This window comes from Echinops telfairi, unplaced genomic scaffold, assembly GCF_000313985.2.
Source record: "Echinops telfairi isolate 266 unplaced genomic scaffold, ASM31398v2 ScPeMD7_5592;HRSCAF=6446, whole genome shotgun sequence".
NCBI classification, from domain to species: Eukaryota; Metazoa; Chordata; class Mammalia; order Afrosoricida; family Tenrecidae; genus Echinops; species Echinops telfairi.
Genome location: NW_022109491.1, coordinates 28870101 through 28877205, shown reverse-complemented (window position 1 = coordinate 28877205; position 7105 = coordinate 28870101). Strand labels below are relative to the sequence as shown.

The following is a 7105-nucleotide window of genomic DNA, read 5'->3' as shown; positions in this document are numbered from 1 at the left end:
TTTGTTTGTTTGTTTTGGGTCTTCTGGTGCCTGTTAGCTGATTCCATCCACACCTCATGATCGCACAGGCTGGCGTGCTTCTTCCAGTGAGGGCTAGTTGCTTCTCTGCTAGATGGCCATTTGTTTAACTTCAAGTCTTTAAGACTCCAAATGCTATATCTTTTGATAGCCGGGCACCATCTGCTTTCTTCACCACATTTGCTTATGCACACATTTGTCTTCAAAGATTATGTCAAGAGGGTGAGCAACACAGAATGCCAGATTGTTAGAACAAAATTTTCTTGCATCGAGGCAGGGCTTGAGCAGAGGCCCAATGTCCGTCCAGTTCCCCAATGTATTGCCATATAAATACATGTACATAGACCAATACCTGTATTTTTATAAATTAATGTATTTACATATGTACACACTTTGTTTATATGTCTATCCATAGCTTTACTTCCTAGATCATGCCTGTTTCCTTTTACCTTCCTCCTGCCCCACTGTCACACTCACCCTTCTTCTGCCTTAGTAATTCCTCTCAGCTAGATTGCTGTTTCTCCAACACCCCCAGGATCTCTACATCCTCGTTGTTGCTTTTAATTCCCTAGTTGTTCCCCTGTCTGTGGCATTGTTTCCTCACCACTCCTTTCCTTACTTCCTCCTCCCCCCAAGTCCCTCCAGAACCTTTGGTCCTGTTGCTTTCTCCTTGGCTTGCTTCCCATGCCTGTCAATTTTCTGATATAACAACAGGAGCACCGGCAGATGATTCTACCTGGACACTATCTTGACTCCTGCCATGACTATTTTTGTAATCTGATCAGTTAATAAAACAGTACCTGCTTTCAAATGGGGAAAAAAAAGTTGGTGGGAAATACCATTACCTTTCAATTCTATTTTATCATGAATGTTTTGGAAGTCCCTCATATTCCATAGGAGTTTGTTTCAGAAATGTTGTTACATGAGATCATATAGACTGTCACAGAGGAATGGCTCCTTGACATGAGGGTGCTGGCCTCTAGAGGCTGCTCACATTGGGTGGGGGCGAGAAGGGAGTCAACTAGAGGACCATTTTGAAGGAACAATTGACAAGACGTATGAGTAATCCGTCAAGAGTGGAGGGGATGGCCTCCACATAGTAGTGGAAAAAGCCCAAGTGGAAAACAACCCAACCATTTGAAACCATTCCAAAAATATTGTTTGTTGTTTCGTTCTCCACAAATTTCAAGGAAAATACATTTGTTTTTACACAAATAATTCCTGTTTCTCTCTGACCCTCTGCATTGCTAGGCTAAAATAATTTGGTAAAAAAGAATTACATCAGGGTTAATAAATTTCATGTCAAACTAGTAAGTGGCAATAAATCTGTTAAAACAACAACAAAAACCAGCTCGCCAAAGAAAGCATGATTATCGTTCCATTTTTATCCTACAATATGACCGCTTTTGCCGCATCAACAAGAAGTGTTTGGGTTGGTTAGTTTTGCCTCCTGTGGCTTCAAATTGCTAAGACACTTTACATGTCTCCTCTGAAATTTCATGCCTGGATGGATGTACAGATAGAAGGGAAACGAAGAAAACGGGAAGGGGAAAGATGGTCTGATAAGGAAGATTAATTCCATGTGAGATAAAAAAGCTTTATGGAATGTTCTAGCTAAAACAACTCCGTGTTAACATGTTTATTTTACAGATAAGTCATTCAAATCCAGAGGCTAGAGCCCCTCCCATGTTAACACTGGGCCTTCCCAGTGCCTCCCCCTTAGAAGGGGTCTTGGGGAAGTGCTGCAGGTGGTGGGAAGGGTGGCCTAAGGTACACCTTTGAGCAGTGTCTTCCCAGGATGGTGGACTGGAGGCTCCTGGACAGGTCCTTGAGGAGCCTCTTGACCCAAAGATGATGAAAGCCGTGTGTAGGGGGGTGTGGACAACATGGAGTGGCTGAGCGGGGCAAGGATGGCCAGGAAGGTGGCAGGCTACCCAGAGAACAGCTTCGTGTCAGTTCCACGTCATCAGATGGCAGGTGTTTGGATTCCAATAGAATAGGGCCTGGGGATAGATGAAGGTGCAGGGCTACTCCACTGGCCGTCTGTCCCCAAGCTTACTGCATCAGCACCATCTGGGACTCCAGGCACCTCAGCCCTGCTTGGATCTACCCAATGAGAACCCCCAGACCCAAGGAGCTGCATTTCCGAAAGTTCGTATTACATGATAAGCATCTGCCTTGGGATGTGGACAGGCATCTCAGGAGTGAGTGTGAGGGAGTGGAGTGGGGTGAGTGAAAGTAAGTCATTGCTAGTTCCCACCTGCCACAGGTTTCTTGTTTGAGAAGTTGGGTAAAGTTGAAGGCAGGGCTGGGGACCTAGAACTCGGGGCAGAGGGCGGAGGAGGCTGACGTCCATGCAGCAGGGCAGTCTCAGCACCTTGCCACCCACCAGTCTGCTTTCCAGGTAGGATTAGAGCCCAGGGCAGTTAGGCCGCTGGCCAGCGCTGGATTCTGAGAGTGTGACTGAGCAGCGGAGCAAAGGATGCCGTCTAGAGAAGAGGGGGGTCCCTGGTCCTCCACCCTTTCGGCTGCTCTTGCAGGAGGAGCCTGGAGCTTTCTCTCAGTAGGGGTTAGGTGGCAACTGGGAGAGGGCTAGCTGCTTATTGGTTGAGCACCGAAAGGCCATCCTCCTGCTCACCTGTTTGGCCTGGAGATGCCCCTCAAAGAAAGGGAGGCTAGTGGAGGGCATGCCCCCTCCCTCAGTCCCACCAGCAGCACAGACACGTATCTTATGGGCTCCTAAGGATCAAATGCAAAAGCTGGAGAGAAGGGGAAAGGCTGGCAGGGTGGAAGAGCTAAACAAAAGTTTAGGGTAGGCAGGATGACTGCTAGGGATCACTTAGCCCACCAAGGAGTGGCGGGAGTCAAGCCTGGTCCAGAGCTACCTAGGAAGCTCCCACAAAGTGATCATCTCAAATGACATGTCCTCACTCCCAGAGGGCTGGCTCCTCCCTGGAACAGCGAGAGGCAGTGCAGCTATCGCTGGTAAAGGAAAGTGAGGCGCTTGGAAGGCCATTCAGGGCTGCCTCCTTTGGGCAGCCAGAGTCCCAAGAGGCTTGCAGAGCATGGGTGACTTGAAAATCAGCCAACTGCACAGTATGGGAGGCTACAATTGTGAAGAAGCCACAGAAGTTAGGTCAACTAGCAAAGACAGAAGTTAAAGTCCTCGGTGATGTCTGTCTGAGGAGTCTGGGATGAGAGGAGGGAAGCAGGTGGGAAACCTGAGCCAGCATGGAGGACGGAGGATGAGAAGGAAGTCACCTAGATTGGTTTGAAAATTGGGAAACATCCATAAAGGTGTGCACCGTGCACTCAACACATCCCGGTCTACTGAGTTCCCACTAGGCGAGGTGCTGCTCTGCTCCGAGGGTCCCTCGTACAGTCCTGCTCTCAGGGAGTTCAAGGCTAGCCAGGGGGATGGGGGCGTATACGTGAGGAAGGCCTAGAGCCTAGAGGGCAGGCAGGATAGCAGGAGCTAGAGAAGTGATGGTGTGATCAGGAAAGGCTTCCTGGAGGCAGTAGCTGTAAGATAAACTGAGCCAGGGTGAGACGAAGGATATGCCTGCCTGACAGTATACAGACAATTAGAGACTTGGGTTCAGGAACATGGCTGGAGGCACACTCAGTGGCAGGAAGTAGAAGATGAAGTGAGCGAATAGGCTGGGTTTGTACACACACACACACACACACACAGTCACAGCAGAGGGTTTGGAAGCCCTTGGTAATGGGGAATGGCTTCTGGGAGGGAGGTGAGGAAATAAAAACACTGCAGGCTGGGCAGGGTTTGAGTGGAAGCTGAAGACATGGGCAGAATCTAGCTGTCTTTTGAAGGTAAACCCCCAAACACTTGCTGGTGGACTGATTGCATGTGGACGATGAGGGCCAGTGAGTCCGGGTGACTCCCAGGTCTTGAACAACTGAGTCCACCATGTTGTTGTTTGTTGTACTTCTTACTGCAGTTTGGGTGAACCTTTGCAGGGCGAATCCATGTCTCATTGGACGAGTCATACATTTTGTCATGCCTTACAATCCCTCCCGCATCACAGCACTCATCCTCCTTCCTCCCACTCGGTCGTCTCGCCGGCCCCTTCCTGCCTTCTAAACTTGGTTTTGGGGCAAATGCCTTTTGGGTCTCCTGTGGTTGATTGTAACGAGGAGAACATCCCTCCCTGGGGTTACTGTTCACTTCAGAGGCTCATCTGTTGTTTGGCTGAAAGTTGATCCCCATGGGTGGGTGCAATGCCAGGCTTGAAGGGTGTCCAGACCACAGGTCTCAAGAGGTCCCACCAGCCTCTATCAGACCAGTAAGTCTGGTCTTTTTGCGTGGTTTCGATTTTTTTTTCTTTTTTAACATTTTATTAGGGGCTCATACAACTGTTATCCCACTCCATACACACATCAATTGTGTAAAGCGCATTTGTACATCGTTTCTCAAAACATTTTCTCTCCATTTAAACCTCCGACATTAGGTCCTCATTTTTCCCCTCCCTCCCCGTTCCCCGCTCCCGCATGAGCCCTTGATAGTTTATAAATGGGTATTTTGTCATATCTTGCCCTGTCCGACGTCTCCCTTCACCCACTTTTCGGTTGTCTGTCCCCCAGGGAGGAGGTCACACACAGTTCCATGTAATCGGTTCCCTCTTTCCTACCCATTCTCCCTTTACCCTCCCTGTTTTGCCACTCACACCACTGGTCCTATAGGGCTCATCCGTCCTGGATTCCCTTTATTTTCAGTTCCTAGCGTGGTTTCGAATTTTATTCTGCATTTTGACCTCCTTCCCTTGTTCTGATCAGGAGTTCTTCTGGTATCAGGCTGTGGCTCACCAGATCCGTTAGTCCTTGGGATTGCTTCCTGGAATCCTTGGTTTTCTGCTCTCTTCCTTGCTCTGGACTAGGCAAGACTAATATAGTTGCATCTTAGATGGCTGATTGCATGCTTTTAAGATCCCAGTTATTAATCATCAAGCCAAGACGCAGAACATGGGCTTTCTGGACTATGTGCTGCCAGTTGACTTAAATGCCTGACCCCCCAAGACTGTGGTCCTAAGTCCCCAAGCCCGGAGAGCCCTTCCCTCAAGGTGTTTGGTTCTGGCGAAGAGGTTTGCAGAACTTTGCCCCCTGTGTGTTCTACAATGTCCTGGGATGAGGCGCATCATTCTTGTGAATCTCATTTGAATTGTCAATTAGCCACACGCACTTGTTTGTTTGTTTGATTGAGGGAGAGGGGCGGTGGGGAGGGAAAAGGAGGTCAGGAACTCAAGGAGTGGAGATAGGGTTTTTGATAGTCCCACTATGGATGTAGGAAAAGAGTCTTGGGGCCAATCAACACTGCCAGCTCCGTCTGAGCCGGAGATGGGAGGAAGAGAAGGGCAAGTTGCTGGAGAAAAGAAGGATGGCTGGCACTGAGTGCTGCTGAGGTCTGGGGTGGGGTGGGGAGGAGAACAGATGGAGGCAACAGAGATGAAGCCGGGTGACCTGACAAGAGCTTTTGCCAACTCCTAGCCAGCAAGCCCAGACTAAATCTTTATCGCAGCAGACAGCCTCAGCTTTCTCCCACCAGGCAGTTTGTGCATTTGAATCGCTGACTCTACTGGGATTAGCAACCCCCTTTCCCAGAGAGTGGTGGGGATAAAAAGCAGGTCCCAGTGGACTGAAGGTGGACAATGGAAGGAGACAACTGTGGAAGTAGCATCTCAGATGGGCTGCTCCTGCAATCCTGGGTGAAGTCTTCGAAGGGGTGGGCCGGGAGTGTCCGATGTGGGGGAGCTGCTGGTGGCTTTTCAGGGGGTCCAGCCCCTGTGCCTCCCACCTACCCTTGCTCCCTAGGCAAGTTGGTCCTTCTGTTCTTCTGCACCACTACCTCGGGATTTGGGGAGTCTGGTCCAGGTGCTGAAGGTCTACCTAGTGGATTTTCAGAGTAGGTCCTAAAGGGTGGTGGGTGGAGATGGGGGGTAGGGAAGCTCAGGCAGACAAGCCCGTCTCCTGCCAGGGACGGCTCATCAGAACGTAAGAAACTTTCAACCAGACACTTCCTCCCTTCTCAGGGCAAAGCCCCAGTGGGTGTCTGCAGCAGCAACCCCCTGCAGGTGGGAAGAGCGCTTGGGCCCCATCCACCAAAGGTGGCACCCACGGCCGCCTCGGGCTGGACAGCAGCCGGGTCAGCCTTGCCCCTCCGGTGATGTGCATGGAGGTCACCACAATGCGCAGAGCAGAGATGGGCTCACCCTCGGTCAGCAGCGCCTGCCCTTTTAAGCCTGAGGGTCAATGGCCAAGGACACAGCCCCAGCAGGGATGGGGAGGAGGGTAAGGCGGGAATTGCTGCTAGCCTGATTGGCTGGTGGCCAGAATTGTGGAGACAAGGAGGTCTACACACTGGGGGGGTGTCGAAGGGCGGTCCTGGGTCAATCTGACGCCAGAGCATCCGTCCAGGGGCCCATCACGCGGGTTAGATTAGTAGGAACCCCGTTGGCGCGCACATGCCACCGCCTCCCCACCCCCCACGGCTCGCAGGAGCCGAGGCGCCAGAGAAGGCGCGTCCCGGGCTGGGCTCCCGCCAGTCCAGGAAGGCAGTCGGAGCCATCTTAGGAAGGAAAGAAGCTGCAAGTCACGACCTTGACCCGAGGGAAGGCTGCGGGGTGCAACGAGGACAGAGAGAGGCTCTGCGCGAGGTGCGCTGCGAATACACTCGACGCCGCGTGGCCGGGCGGCGGTGCAGGGCGGAGCCAGCAAACGCGCCGCGAGTCTGGTGCGTCTAGTCTGGTCCGTCGGGGTGTGCTTCCTGGAGGAGGAGGAGATGGAGGAGGGTGTGAGGCCCCAGCAGAAAGGATAGGGCGGGGCAGGGACGGGCGGGGCAGTGAGGAGGCCCCCGGCCCGGGGGCGGGGAGCCGGGCCGGTAGGACGCATAAAGCAGCGCGGGCACAGCCCTCACCGGCCATTGCGAGGTGAGTCCGGGTCCACCTCGCCCCACGGCTCAGCCCTCCAGCCGCTAACCGGCGCACGCTGCGTGGGCGCTCGCAGGTTCGCAGGCACCTGGTCTCCGCCGTCCGGCCAGGTCTCCGCAGGCTCCGTCGGGTAGCTCCCGAGCGCG

At 52.4% G+C, this 7105-nt stretch overlaps 1 protein-coding gene across 2 annotated transcripts in view; it reads left to right on the top strand.

Moving 5' to 3' along the window:
• Window positions 1–6611: 6611 nt before the first annotated feature.
• Window positions 6612–7105, top strand: part of SLC4A11 (solute carrier family 4 member 11) — a 14290-nt gene continuing 13796 nt past the window's right edge. The window contains exon 1 of one of the 2 annotated variants that reach the window (XM_045295309.1): window positions 6612–6686. The gene's annotated coding sequence lies outside the window, so the exon portion shown is untranslated. Of the gene's footprint in view, window positions 6764–7105 lie in introns of both variants that reach the window. The other variant, XM_045295310.1, reaches the window with a different exon arrangement.